A 15258-nucleotide genomic window follows, 5' to 3' on the forward strand; every position below is an offset into this window, starting at 1 on the left:
AAAAACCTACTCTACGTGTTGAATTATTTAATGTCATGCTTCTTTCAGGAAATTCGACGTAAAAAATATTGCCTGAGAAAATATTTTTGTTGAATTAATATTGTATCTATGAATTTAACGTTAATATCTTTTCTTTTATATTTCGGTTTTATTGACTACAAACTGCCTATTTTTTAGTTAGTATAACAAAAAACTTAGTGTTACCTAATATGTCGATAAAAGGTGTATCAGTACAGTAGGGATTGAAGCTATTCGTCAGATACCACCTATATCCTGTACCATAACATATAATACACAGATCCTGAATAGACTTCAAACTTGTATTGTAAATTGTACTGGAAATAGCAACGTTATAAAACAGTCCTGTTTTCATTTGCTGAACTTCCAAAGTATTTGTGATGTTAATGTTCTACAAAGATAAAAATAAACCTTACTTTGAATGATTACAAATCAAAAGATCACGGTTTGCAGTGACCTTTTTTGATACTTTTCAAGCGATATGTTCATTTAAACATTTTATCTTATTTTCAAATGAAACAAAATTATAACCATAGGCAAACAATCATATCAGGCATAATACGCACCATACAATGGCGAACACGACAAAGCGTACCGTTATAAATTTATATATTTGGGTTATGATGTAAATGTACAATACATTGACCATAAAACTTGTGCGTACATTAAAAATTGTAAAAAAATATAATTACCACGTGTGCAAAATGTACGAAATAGTTATAAGATAAGAAGTGATAATTGTGTTGATCAAATAATAAAAGTTTTTAAGGGAAATTACTAATTTCAGTATGGGAACAGTAACAATGGGACGAATTGACATATAAAATTACAATATGTATGTTGGTTGCTCACCCTAGACTACAAAAGGCCCCTGATTGCACATAAACAACATCTATTTAACGTTAACCTCCCTGATAGACATGTTGAACAATAACAACATACATTTAAACGCTAGATAGTTATAGTATATATTTCAATAAATTAAAATTCAATATTGTTTGATTTGTGGTTTCTTATATAGGAAATATAAACAGTATAATGAAAACTAGATTTAATGACTAATGGGAAAGGTATTATATGTAAATCTTCATGTCCTAAAAATAGTTGTTCAAGTTTTATTGGTTAAAGCTATAAAATGACCTTGAATAACCGTAAGTATCCGTTCTTTTCAATAATTGTATGCACAAAAACCTAAAACAATTACTTTTTTTGAATTATCATAAAGCTACACCAACTACATCACAACGGAAGTGATAATATATAAACATGTTGTATCAAATTATTTGCCATACTTAATAGCATATTTACCTGACGATATGAAGATATAGGTATTTAGTCAAATCTTACAGGAAGTTGTGAAGATATTAAAAAACCGACACGGATACAAAAAAAAATTAATGTCAAAAAGTTCAGGCTTTAATTTTGTTTCTGGTAAGCTGATGTAAGCATACGATCTGTATAGGTTCTTATACTGAAAGAGGCATATCATGTTTCGCAACTCTATTATATTAATGTGTAAAAAAAAAGTGAGCTATGCAATTTTAGTAGGTCGTGCATTTGTTCGAGTAGGATTTAACAAAAGTCAGCTAACAAGTATACATTACTGTAAGTTAGCATTTGTTAGCTGTCAATATCCTATATATTAACAACTGTTTGCAATATTGATAATTTACAATTCTTATTAAAGCTTGAGAACGAATGTTGTGTTAATTAATTTGTATGATGTGTCATTTCTGTGCAAGAATGAAACCCTTTGATCTATGTTTCAATTTCAAAAAGTCAATGATTTTATTGTCTCCCTTGACCAGGTTCATATTTTCATCTTTACGTATAGCTATTTGATTTAATTTGAAACCGTTACACAAATTATAAATTCGTTAGATCTTATAATTTATTATTGGTATATTAAAGCCATGCATGTATATCTATAATTTCATTTGTATGTTTTTAAAATGATCATTTACCAATACAAAGAAACTTTCATAACTATATGAATATTTTTAGTTAGCAAGTGAATGACCTTGTAAGATGATCTATTTAATAGTACAGATAGAGCATCAACATCAAACTCATCCTTGATTGTTTACTTTCAAGGCTGTATAGTGGAATAAACTACATAGTGAGTATTTGGTCTTCTTTTAATTCAAGGCTAACTATTCAGGTGAATAACACACATTTGAATCTGCTGTCAACAACATACAAAAGTTTTGAATGTTTCCATTTACAATTAATTGGTGACTCAGCATTATCATTTATATTAACACTAAATTGTGTTTCAATATTGCAATAAAAAAATAAATAATAAAGTAAGTAAGTAATTATATTGTTTATTATAAGGACATGTGCATGATTGTATGGAGGGATGTATTTTAAAGCACTTATTATAAGAGCATACAGCCCACTTTAATGAAATGATCACAAACAATTGTCTGCGTTTTGTAAAACATTTGCATAAATATTTTGCAGATTGTCTGGGAAAATATCATATTAATTGAATAAGCAGTTCACATTTAGTTAAATTCAAAACATAATTTAGTCCCGATATGTTTGAATGAAGTTCCTATCTCAGTTTTGTAGATCAATCATATTCAGTTCGGAAATGGAACTCATTTTGACCTTTTTTGTTATTACATAATAGGCACTTTCTCTCGTGAACCAGTTCACCAACGCAATGACCTGTTTTCACATGCAATGGCAAAATACCACATTGACATTGGGCTAAAGTCGACCTTTCACACCTTTCTAGGTTCATTTAAGCATAATATTCTGTTCTAAATTCTACTGTAAAGGTTTAATATGTTCGTAGTTTGGGAGAGTTATTCAAATGATGTGTCCAATCTTCATTATTTTTTTTCAAGTAAGCCAATTTTATCATAATTTTATTCGCAGAGTAATTTCCTGTTAAATTGTTCTGATGCTCCAAGATAATTCATCACTTCCTTAATTTTGATGACAAGCTGTTTACAAACCGGTTATAATCGCAAATAAATACCTGTTTACAAAGTGTTTTATCATTCATTCCAATAATCTATTGCAGTATCGAATTATATTTGAAAGTCAACTCTTTTGTAATGATATCCATCTTAGACCTCCGTTGATATCCACAAGATGCAGAATCATAATTGATGACTGGAACAACGCAGGATGATTATAGTTTCTCAAAAGTTTCTATTCTACACTCTTTTATCATGTTTATACAGTGTATTTTTGACTTGATAGCTCCAAGTGCACGTCCAGTTCCATGCCCAAATTTCCAGCATTCGAATGAAATATTTTTCTCTCAGCTATTATAACTCCTAAATACTTATACTGGTACGTGATTGTGAGTACACTGAAACCAACTTGAAACTGACAGATGATCTGTTTCTACTTCCTGAACTTATCATACGAAGGAGGAGAAAAGAATTTTAGCGGATGAAAAGACAGGGTACGCAAACAATTGTCTGTTCATCTGCCAAATTACTATTCTCCTCTATGTATGACATCACAAGATTGTTGATAACTGTACTGTAGATTTCGAAATGCACGACCGCAGATATATTTTTCTATAGTTTAACGGACGTTTTTCTGGTGTACAGTCTTTCAATATAGAATACAATATATTTTTTCGTTATATTGAGAGTTTAACAATAGATTCAAACTCCATTGAAATAAACATTGAGGAACTTGAATAACGTCAGGAAATTATAAACCTCAGATGTAATTTTGTCAATTCCAGTTGATTTGCTTTATTCGGTGTGTGTGCAATTTTGGTAATTTCTCCAAGTGTAATTATGGAATTCAGTTACTCATTGCTTTGATATATTGGGTCAAACATATTTTTTTCTTGTATATCCATAGTAAACGTTACAGATACATAAAATTCACTGTCAAATTCAATTCCAGCATTTTCACTATTTTATATTTTTTTGGTTTCAAACTTGGTTCGAAGCTCTTTGTTAGAGAAGGCGATAAATGTTCACTGTAATGTTTACTATAGTAACAAAACTTTTATAAATACAAAATGTCAGTTTTCGGCTAAATCGATTATTATCGAAGTATTTTATAATTAAAACATCCTTTGCATAAGTTTTCAATTTATCTATTACATAATTAAGCAGAACAATTAAATATCAAGTTTGACGAAATGGGTTATTATTCAGTTTGATCTGAAGCTAAAAAAAATAACCTTCGATTTAAAAAACAATAAAATAATTCGGTCAAATATACAGTGATCAGGTATTTTACAGCGACCTTCTAACAATGAAAACAATTCATTTTGCTCGGTTATTGATCAACAGGTACTAGTAAGAAATTTAAAAGATTGAAATTGCCAAAGACCATCATGTAGAACGCAATTATAATAAACAACTGGTTTACCTTTTCCCGATATACAAGTACAGTTATCATTTGAGTTATCCTTTCTTCCATTGAGTTCGCAAATTTTTCAATCGTTTAAAAATTCGATTAATGCATGTCCGTGTTGATTAACGGTTACGTCTAGATTCAATCGTCCTAAATTCGAGTCAAACTCGAGTCAAAAAGTTAAAATTCCTTGAGTAATCCAATTCGTGAACTAAAATTCCAAACAACAATATGTGCATCACAATCAATATGCAGATAGTAATAGATTATCTTAGCTGTTAGGAATTTCTGGTTCTCAATGCTCTTCAACTTTGTACTTTACCGTGTTTACTTGACCTTTTTTTTATATTGAGAGTCACTAATGAGTCTTTTGAAGACAAAACGCGCGTCGAGCGCAAACACATTATGTCAATTCTGGTATCTATGATGAATTTATTTTTTGAAATAGTCGCAAAGAAGTGTTGTGACTCCCTCCCCAATACATAATTTTCTGGTGGCCGACAACACGAATATACAACAAGATTGTGGTTTGAATGTTTATTTGTAAATTTAATACTCAATAGTCCATCAAAAGAATTATCTGGTAATTGAAATTTATAGTCATTACTAAGATTATTCTTAATTAGAAAACCCTCTCTACCTTATGCTTTTAGCGCATTTCGATAAATATCTCTTCAGTTTCGACCAGTTTCGACCAATCTAAATATTTTTTTATCAGTGTTTTCGAAACTAGCTTGTACCAGTCAGAGTTTTGTGCGTCAAGTGAACGCAATAATCATCAATCTCGACGAGAAGTTTTGTCCTATTAATAATGTAGGCCACCTTTTCCGCAAGATTTTCAACTTCTGAGTATACAATGTCCTTCATTATACCGGTTAACTTGTTGTCATTAAGCGGCTCTGTACTATGAAAACCAGATTGTGTATTGTTTTGTCACTGGTTACTGTTTTCAATATGTACTTTACAATGTTGATTGCCGTCGTCCAATTTGACAACAGTTATTCATTTTATAGTGATTAAGATGATAGCACAATGTTGACTGGCATACTTAATTTTGGACAATTTTACCCGTAGTATTTGTTTGTTTTGCTCACACATTGTTGTCAATATAATGTATTCGACTGTCACACAACTGAGAGGTTTAGCTAGCTATGAAACCAATTTTAATTCACAAAGTTTAACATAAAGGAAGGCAATGCTAATTGCAAGTCAGGAATATGACAGTTGTTTTCCTTTCGTTTGATGTGTTTGAGCTTTTCATTTTTCAATTGATAACGGACTCTCCGTTTTAAATTTTGTTTGTAGTTCTTTTTTGTTGTTGGTATTTTACTTCTTATATTGAAAAGATTTGCAACAGGGTATAAAAGAACTTATATAAATGTTTTTTACTGTCATAAGAAATTCAGAAAAGAAACTGTCCGTATTCACTTTACTGGGTACCATTAGGATAACATACCATGTCACATTTGACGACATGACATCCAATCGTTTAATGGACACTAATGTGGGAAAAAAAAAAAAAAAAAAAAAAAAAAAAAAAAAAAAAAAAAAAAAAAAAACGGAAGACAAATTTTTCGCGTATTTAATCTTTAACTAGAAATAAGTTACATGTATTCAAGTAAGCGAAAGGGATTAGTTATTCATCAATATGATATTAATAAAACGAAATAAATGCCATGTGAAACATAAAGCAATATATATATATATATATATAACTATAAATTTCAAGAGTTTTTTTTTTAAATACGCACCAGTAGCATCAAATTCTTTAAGTAACCATTGTTGAAAACTATTTGAAATATGACAGACAAAAAGATTTTCGAGAAATATTTTTTTTTAATCTGAAATTTCTCTATCATAATTTCGATCAGTTGACGAACGATTTAAAAAAAAATCACATCAACGTTATATTGTCTCATTGATAAAAACACAACATCTCTTTATTTTCACATCAAAAACAGCACAAGAAAGGCAGCTACTGAAACAAATCTTCTACCAAAAAGAAATTCAAACATATGTTATACAATATTCATCTAATCCGTATCAAAGAATGCTCGTATAACCAAAAACAGCTATAAAGTACTTTAATTTACTTGAACCCTTATATTTGTAGCTGTACTACAAACAACTTGTGGCATCGTCATTAATTGTACCTGAAGACATAATCTAACACATATACATATCAAATCTGTAGAGGTCTTTAAGGCAGAAAACCAAAGGGAACAATATATGCAATTATGTTACAAAACGTCGGAGGCATTTTAGTTATGAAGACCTAATGTACGTACTAAAATGATTCAAATAAAAATAGTATCATTTTAAGAAACTTAAGTTGCAAGCAATTCCTAATCTTTTCACCTTCAACTAATCTTAGAAATGATTCGCTAAACAGAAAAATACATAGTTACATCTTTACAGTTAACTGGTATGCTGTATATTGGGGGTTTCCTGAGTAACAAACAAAAAATCCTTGTCCGTTTCGTCAATTACTACAACTTGATACTTTCATAGTTTTTCTCTTAATGATTCATATGATAAATTGTATGGACTAGTTTATGACATTATATAGCAATTGTGAAAATCGCAATAATCCTTGTCATTGCATCCATTTAATCCTATGAGGAGGTAATGCAATTGACACCTTTCTGTATATAGCAAATGATAAATATTCTATATGTCAGAACCTATAATTTTGTTGTTGTTGTTGACTACTGTACGCAAAATATGTTTTTTGCTTTTTCGTTGATTGTTTTTAAATAAATATCACGTCGTGGTATTTTTAATCCTTAAATTGTTGTAACTATTGCCATATGAGGCCTTTTTTCAGATACTTATACGGTATGGGTTTTGCCCATTGTTGAAGGTCATACAGTTTTATTTAATTGCTTAAATCCATGTTATACAGATAGCTGTTTCATTGTCAATCATACCAAATCTCATTGGTTTATATAACGAGGCAGATCATATTTGGTAGACTAATGTCTCTAATTTGACATATACCACTACATTGTTTGTAGTTAACTGGATGAATGACACTTCTAAAGGTCCAATTTAGTTCTTTATATAAAAGACGTTCGTGTAAACCAATATTCTATTTCTTGATTCTTTCATTTGCATTTGTTAACCTTTATTTAGCAATGCTGTTTTCAGTTTGTTTCAAGATTTTCGATATCGTACCTTCCCCTTTTTTTATTTTGAGTTAGAATGAGCGCTGGTTTATAAATAATGCATGGATGAGCTTTATATTTATCAAAAAAGAAAAGTTTATAAATTGAATACTTACTGCTAAATATCCCTCACACTCGGGAAGTGGATACATTTTTCCAATCTCTACTTTGTATACTATCTGTTGATGTTTCAGCTGTAATTCGGTGACTATCATCTCCTCCGCAGGAACATCTAACAATCAAACAATAAAAAATATAATTGTGTAAGAATGTTTCGTAGATTGCGGGGCATATGAATATATCACTCAAACCGGTATTAAACCACATGCCCTGGATGTTTATTTTATCAAGAGTTACACAGAGAGCAAATGCAGGAGCTTTAATTGATCGTGATTTTCTTTGACGTTTATTGTTAGCTTGGAAAACAACAACACATTAGTACCAACTCTCTATACCGAGTTTTACATTTGACAAAAAGATAAACATGAAAATATGAAAATATAAATGCCCAACCCATGGTAAAATGAAAAAAAACAAATAGTAGCTATTTTTAGGAAATGCATTGTTCGCCATCCCAACGCTGCACATGCACATTATATTTGCTCATATCTCTAATGAGAGTTACAAATTTCAAATAAGAATAAAGTATAAATAAAACCCAACATTACTGTTGTGTCTTACAGATTTAAGGAAGAATTGGTCCTATCTCTTTCTTTTTAAATACCATTTACCGTTATATAAGTTGTTGATTGTGACAAATGATACTCGCATCATTTCCTGGCATATAGATACCTAAGTAGCCCAGGTCGCGTTCTTAGGGACCCTTGTATTCTAATAGCATCACTTGACCAGGGAAAAATTTCAATGAGTTTATACTTACAATAATTTTACATTCATATTATTTAAATGACCAATACAATTGATATCACCTGATTAGCATAATTGTATACATTGTCATACATTTGATCACTATTGTATATGAGCCAGTCCATTCGAAAAGGTACAAAAACGAAAAATTTACGAAATTCTAAAAAGTGTGCATAATTAATGTAGTAGACTTGTGATTTATAAAACAATTAGTTTTATCAAGATTTTTAATGAATTATTTCATATATTTCATTCATTTTCAAAGTACAGTTTAAATGGCTTGATTTGCCAATTGATAGTGTTAACCCCGTTAGCAGTGAGGATAAGGCTCTCGCCTACGATGTTGTTATCAATGCAATCTAACCGGGCAACGGTTCGAATCCCGTGCAACTAAGGTTGATTCATATAATATTTAATAACTTAACTTAACTTAATAACTTAACTTAACTAAATAACTTAACTTAACTTAACTTTCATATAATATTTAATAACTTAACTTAACTTAATAACTTAACTTAATAACTTAACTTAACTTAACTTAACTTAAATTTAAATTTCTAAAACACAAGATGTCATAGTTTTTGTATTTTCCCTCATGTTTTATTGTTGTTTTACTTTCTTTAAACCTATAGAACTGACGAAAATTATTGACTTTTATCTCTGTAGTGTCGTAAATTTTTAAGTTTCTTGTCGGTATAGCATTAGTCCGAACAAATGATTTTACACTTGATCAAATACCAAAAATTCAGATATTTCTACGTCTTTTTCTGTTTTAATTGACAAATTCATGATAAAATTGACAATCTTATGAATGTTTACATTAATTTATTTTTTTGGGGATAAGATCGTTTTTCAAAAATACTATAACAAACGTGTCCTGTAAAGTTTATCAAAACGACTTTTTGTACCTTTTCGCATGGACTGGCTCATATATTATCCAGTTCAATGAACAAACATGTGTTGATTTAAATTTGAAAAACTAGATATAGTTGATTGAGAAAAATGAGTTATTGTAGTTTGAATTGAAAATTATTGATGTGATTGAATAGGCCATTACAAATGCTGATTTTGAACAAGTTAGATTTTAGTGGACTTTTTTCTGTGTATATTTGGGGCTTAATCAAGTTAATGCTATAGATTAGAACAAAAACATTTTCTGTTGCAATTGTTTTGAGGTTAAACTTTAGTTTACATTGTTGTGCCTTTTATTCAATCTTTTACTGCGGAATAAAACTGTGATGCTTTTTGGTTTGTTTTGGTTGTAGTTTTATTTTGGTTAATTTGATGCCTCAAATACAAAAGTCTAATTTAAACACACCAAAATTAAGAAAAACACTAAAAATTGAAACACCAAATTTTCCACAAGAGATAAAATGACACAGACATTAGCAATTATATGTCACCATACTTCCTTCAACAATGAGCTAGTCCAAACCGCATATAAAAACTTACGGCCTCATTTATTTTGAAATTATTCTGTTCCTACCATATCGTACATTCATTCTTTTGGAAATACGTTTGGTGACACTGATAGGTGATTATAAACCAATATTAAGGAATTATTCCCAATTGCATCTTTATCCGGCTACTTCATTAAGGTAACTTTGTCGTTTTACTAGAGAAACTCAATGATATTTTGTCAATAAACGGGTAAATAAAAGGCAATATTTTAATTTTGAACAAAGGCCGATTCTGAACGAAAAGTTCCGAAGCACATGAAGCAATTGTCAAAACCAAGAGATATTTTAATTCCCTGATAACAAACTCAATAGTAATATCAAATAAACAATATTCAAAAATCTAAATATAGTGTGGAAATGGTTACCTTTTAGAATAAGTTTAGTTAACAGATTGATAAGTTTAAACGGATCGTACCGTTAATTTCGACCTCCGTCAACAACATTTCTGTAATGATAAGGATCTGCTATAACATTAGAAATATGTCTGTTACGCTCAAAATATGCATATTAATATATACTTACATGTATATGATATGTTTTCAAAAGTGATCTCGCCGTTTGAGTACTCCACATAACTATTGTTAGTCTTCGTAATACTACATGTGTATAGCTGCTTGTAATCACTTTCGTTAAAGTTTGATATCACCAGTGTTGAAATCTGAGAGCAAGAGGATCTTATCTCCGAGTATTTTTGTTCGTATCTATACTTCTTTGAAAGAATGCTGTTAGTCATGATGAGATCATTTTCTGTACCAGTAGTCCATGTCCAGTAGATATGATCAGTACAAGATAAACTTTTGTGATACGTACATCGTATTCCTACACCCTCACCAAATACTAAAGGTAATTCCATGATCTCCCATGATATATAACCAGCTGAAATATTGTATTGATTGATTGTTGGTTGCTTTACGCCGCATTAGCACAAAAAAGCTATATCGCGGCGAGAGCTAATTCGAATATTTTAACAATTTAAAGCATATTTTTTAAAATAAGACTAAAAGTCCTTCAATATACTAAAGTTCTAAACTAAAGCAAATTTATTATTTACAAATAAAAATCAACAGTAAGATAACGTGAAAAAATTAAAAAGGACTGAAATATAATAAAATTATTATATTCTATAATAGATTCCAATTTCTTTTCAAAATGCAACAATATTGGTAAATGAAACATTATTAAATAAATGATACATATTATTGCCATTGAAATGCTTCTTACGAATATCAGCGAAGTCAATACAATTAATTAAAACATGTTTAATAGTATACTTGCAGTTGCAAGGTACACATTGTGGATCATCTTCATTTTTTAAAAGATACTCGTGTGTTATTCTAATAACACCAATACGACATCTAGAAATAACACAATGATCTTTTCTGCACATAACATTATTAAAAGGTTTACCTAAATTAGGTTTAATTTCATGTTTCATCTTTTTTACTCCATTCATTTTCCAATATATCAAAAACATATTCTCTAATATTAGATTTAAAATCAGTATATGGTATATCACAGTTAGATAAAGGGTCACCCAGGGCATGATTTGCCTCAAGGTCTACAGCTGTGTTTCCAAGGATTCCAACATGACTCGGAACCCATAGAAATATTATTTCTTTCAGAAGAATTTTTAAATTCCTCAGTACATATAAAATTTTGAGAATTGTTGGGTTTTTAATTTTAGTATTTTGTATAGCTTGTAAGCATGAAAGTGAACCAGAACATATAACAAATTTGGATTTATCTGAAGAAGCAATAAATTTCAAAGCCACAATTATTGCTTCTGCTTCAGCAGCAATGATGGATGCATCAGATGGCAAATGGAGAGTTGCAGCTCTGTCCCTGAAGACAACAGCAGATGCAACTATGTCGCCATCTTTTGATCCATCAGTATAGACAGTTGAAAAATCTGGATAATTGGCTTTAATTTCAGCATAGTGTTGCTGAATTAAAAGAGGATTTGTTTTATTTTTATTGTGTTCACGGAGATCAAATATCATTATTGGTTTGGGAAGTTCCCATGGTGTACATTTGCAAGGTTTAACTTGAGCAACATATTTTAAATCAAAAGAAGCTAAATGTGGTTTTAAACGTATACCTAACGGAGAAATTTTATTTTCATGTTTTGCAAAGATATCTTCATAAATCGGATTAAAAACACAGCTGTAGGCAGGATTATCTGAATAGGCTCTTAGTTTGACAGCATATTGAAGTCCAAGCTTCAAACGTCTGTTAGAGAGTCTGAAATAATGCAATAAACGCTAGTCGTTACCACTTATCACATTTTAACAACGACATCATATTTAAGTTATCTTATGAAAAAAATTTAACAGTGGGGTTACACCATTATTTGACATAAATATAAGGAGATGAGATATGATTGTCAATAAAGCAATTATCATCTAGAGTTTTAAATGACGCACATATAATCACTTATTTGCTACCGTAGGCCTTCAACAATGGGAAAAAACCCATACCGTATAGTTAGATTTAAAATGGTCCCGACATGAGAAATGTGAAACAATTCAAACGAGAAAACAAACGGCCTAATTTATAAAAATACAACTTACAAGCTATATATGACAGACATTAATCATTGACAACTACTGAAAAACAAGCGCCAAAGATACATAATGATTGTGGCGGGGTTAAACATGTGTGTAATCTCTCAACCATTCTCTTATCTAGAATAAACATGCTACAGTTCCACATATTAGCAAACTTTTAAATAAGTTGCACTTTACTGAGCTCAATAAATCGGTGCGAAATACAAATAAACCTACTAAAATTGAAACAATAAACAAAAAGCACCAATATACGAGTACTGACAGTTACTGAAGCCTATTTCAAAGCCAATTACAAAGAAAACGAATTCATATTTTCCCATACTAAAGTATCAATCAATTCACATCCAACGTATTTAAGATAACAACTATAATACATGTCGTTAATTTTCCTACGTGTTTATAAACAAGTATTTTTAAATGTGTAGTCGTTTCAAAATCTAAAAATATTGTCAATAGGTATCTGGTAAAAAGCTTTATGACCCATAGATAGAGATAAATTTATAATTATAGCCAGAAATACCGAATGATCCCAATTGACGATTTCATCAGTAACTATAGTTTCGTCTATACATGACCTTTGTGTGGTGTTTTTGTCAGAAAATATAATAGACAGGGAGAAACTATAAACAGCGTCTTTGTTCTATGATCAGGAAGATGAAACAAATACATACTAAATTTTTTTTTAAATGACAAATGTTCAGTTAGACAAATTATTCAACATACTCATAATTATGTATAAATGAGTCAAATAGCAGAAGTATTCGTAGGAATTATTATAGAAGATTCCCACTTTAACAGTGATTTTAAACAAATTTCAGTGTTTCACCTTGTATATTGAAAGCTATACTAGATAGAATGAGACTACAAAGATAAAAATAAATAATGATTAGCCAAATAATCTACCGATTAGTCAAATTGTTAAAATCTGGTTATTGTTAATTCCGAAATAACCTTTTACCCAATTCATTTATAATTTTCGTTTTGCCTATTAATATAAATTTAAAACCATAATGGATAGATATAATCACAGTGCAGTAAATTTGATTTACAGGACAACCTTTTGGTCTACATAGTTTTCTTTTAATACACATATTTATGATGTATTATCTTAGTTTATACGCATAAACGGAAAGTGATTTGTACAGACTGATTTGACCCTTCTATGCTTTCGTTTTCACTTTTGAGATAGACATTTGCACTGTACAGATCTTGAATACTACAAAAATCTTAGTTAAATCTCAGTTAAACAATCAAAAAACAAAATCCATGTCCAAAACGCATGTGATTTCATTGACAGGCGAATAATGGAAGTATAGACTTCAGGTGACTTGAATTAATTCTTAGCGGATAAAAAAGAGACGAAAGATACCAAAAGGACAGTCAAACTCATCAATCTAAAACAAACTGACAACGCCATGGCTAAAAATGAAAAGGACAAACAAACAACAGCACACACGACACAACATAGAAAACTAAAGAATAAACAACACGAACCCCACTAAAAAACTAGGGGTGATCTCAGGTGCTCCGGCAGGGTAAGCAGATCCTGCTCCACATGTGGCACCCGTCGTGGTGCTTATGTGAAGTCAAATCCGGTAAATAGTTCAATTCGGTAGGTCACATTCATGAAAGGGAAGGGGATTGTAGTGACGACGTAAGGAACATATCCGATATCATTTGTGAAACGGTTATTCCATAACGGTCAACCAACTCGTGATGGCGTCCGTAAAATTTACGAAGGGATGATTTCAACTTCACCATTTGGAACTCTTGGTTTGATAGCTTCCTTGTGAGCAGCAACCCTCTATCAAGAAAATCATTATAGGAAATGCAAGCACGGGAATATCGTATCAATTGGGAGATGTATACCCCGTAAAAGATGACGGATAAATGAAGATATAGACAATATGAATAAGAAGTAAGAATTCAGACAGTGCCTTGTGACGTTTTTTTTTCAGAGAATGTACAGTGTAAAAAAAAAATCCTGTTAAGAAAGATAGAATTATTCGAAAAATACCTAATATATGGTTTAAATACTCGTATTCTCCGGGGTCTTAATAACCACACACGTATGATACTCACATGGTCAGACAATTAGATTATACGCATATGGTCATCACCATACACATATGGTTCAAATACTCATATGGTTTGGAACACAGATACATGTTTTTCGGCAAATAGTTGTACTCACCTTCTACATTAAGCTGCTGCAAATTCACTAGAAATTGTGAAAAAAATAAAAACTTGAGAAACCAAATCATAGCTGTTGTGTTGATATAAACATCTGAAATTAAAAAAAAATTTAATGAAAAAGTTATGAATAACGTCAACAAAGGAAAACCCGTAATGCCAAAAACCAACCACGACAAAAAAAAAAAAAAACAGAAAAAAACAACAACAGCATAAATACACTTCAAATGTTATGTAGCAAAGATTCAACCACGATAATATAATGATTACGAGTTGAATGCAAACATACTAAAGATCTTTTTCGTCATCCTTAATCAAGTAAAATTTCTATTGAACTTTTTCAAAGATCCTTTATTCTTTACTGAAAAGTCATATCACCAGGGTTTTTGATATCACAAACTAGTCAAAACTTTAACTAAATTTTATCATCGGTATAAGGAAATAATTCGCAAATTTAACTCAACATGCAGACATCTTATACGTTCAGGTATTTCACATCCAATCTTTTATGGTAATATTCTTTACAAAGCACAAACATGTCAGTATTCACGTCAGAAACTAACAAAACCTTTAAACAGACTTATTTAAAAGGGATTTAGTTACGATACTGTTGTCAGGTCATTTAAGATTGCATATTTTGGC

The 15258-nt window shown here is 30.4% G+C and overlaps 1 protein-coding gene and 1 long non-coding RNA gene across 2 annotated transcripts in view; one reads left to right on the forward strand and one right to left on the reverse strand.

Annotated features, from left to right (window-relative positions):
• Positions 1-15258, forward strand: part of LOC143076802 (uncharacterized) — a 493545-nt gene that overhangs the window by 107503 nt on the left and 370784 nt on the right. The gene's annotated exons all lie outside the window — the stretch shown is intronic.
• LOC143074862 (uncharacterized) lies at positions 211-14718 on the reverse strand. Its single transcript, XR_012978131.1, has 4 exons — positions 14618-14718; positions 10379-10732; positions 7646-7761; positions 211-409 (listed from the first exon to the last, which is right to left on the reverse strand). It is a non-coding gene; the product is annotated as an uncharacterized LOC143074862 (long non-coding RNA).

The sequence above is a fragment of the Mytilus galloprovincialis genome, chromosome 5, assembly GCF_965363235.1.
Source record: "Mytilus galloprovincialis chromosome 5, xbMytGall1.hap1.1, whole genome shotgun sequence".
Lineage (NCBI taxonomy): Eukaryota > Metazoa > Mollusca > Bivalvia > Mytilida > Mytilidae > Mytilus > Mytilus galloprovincialis.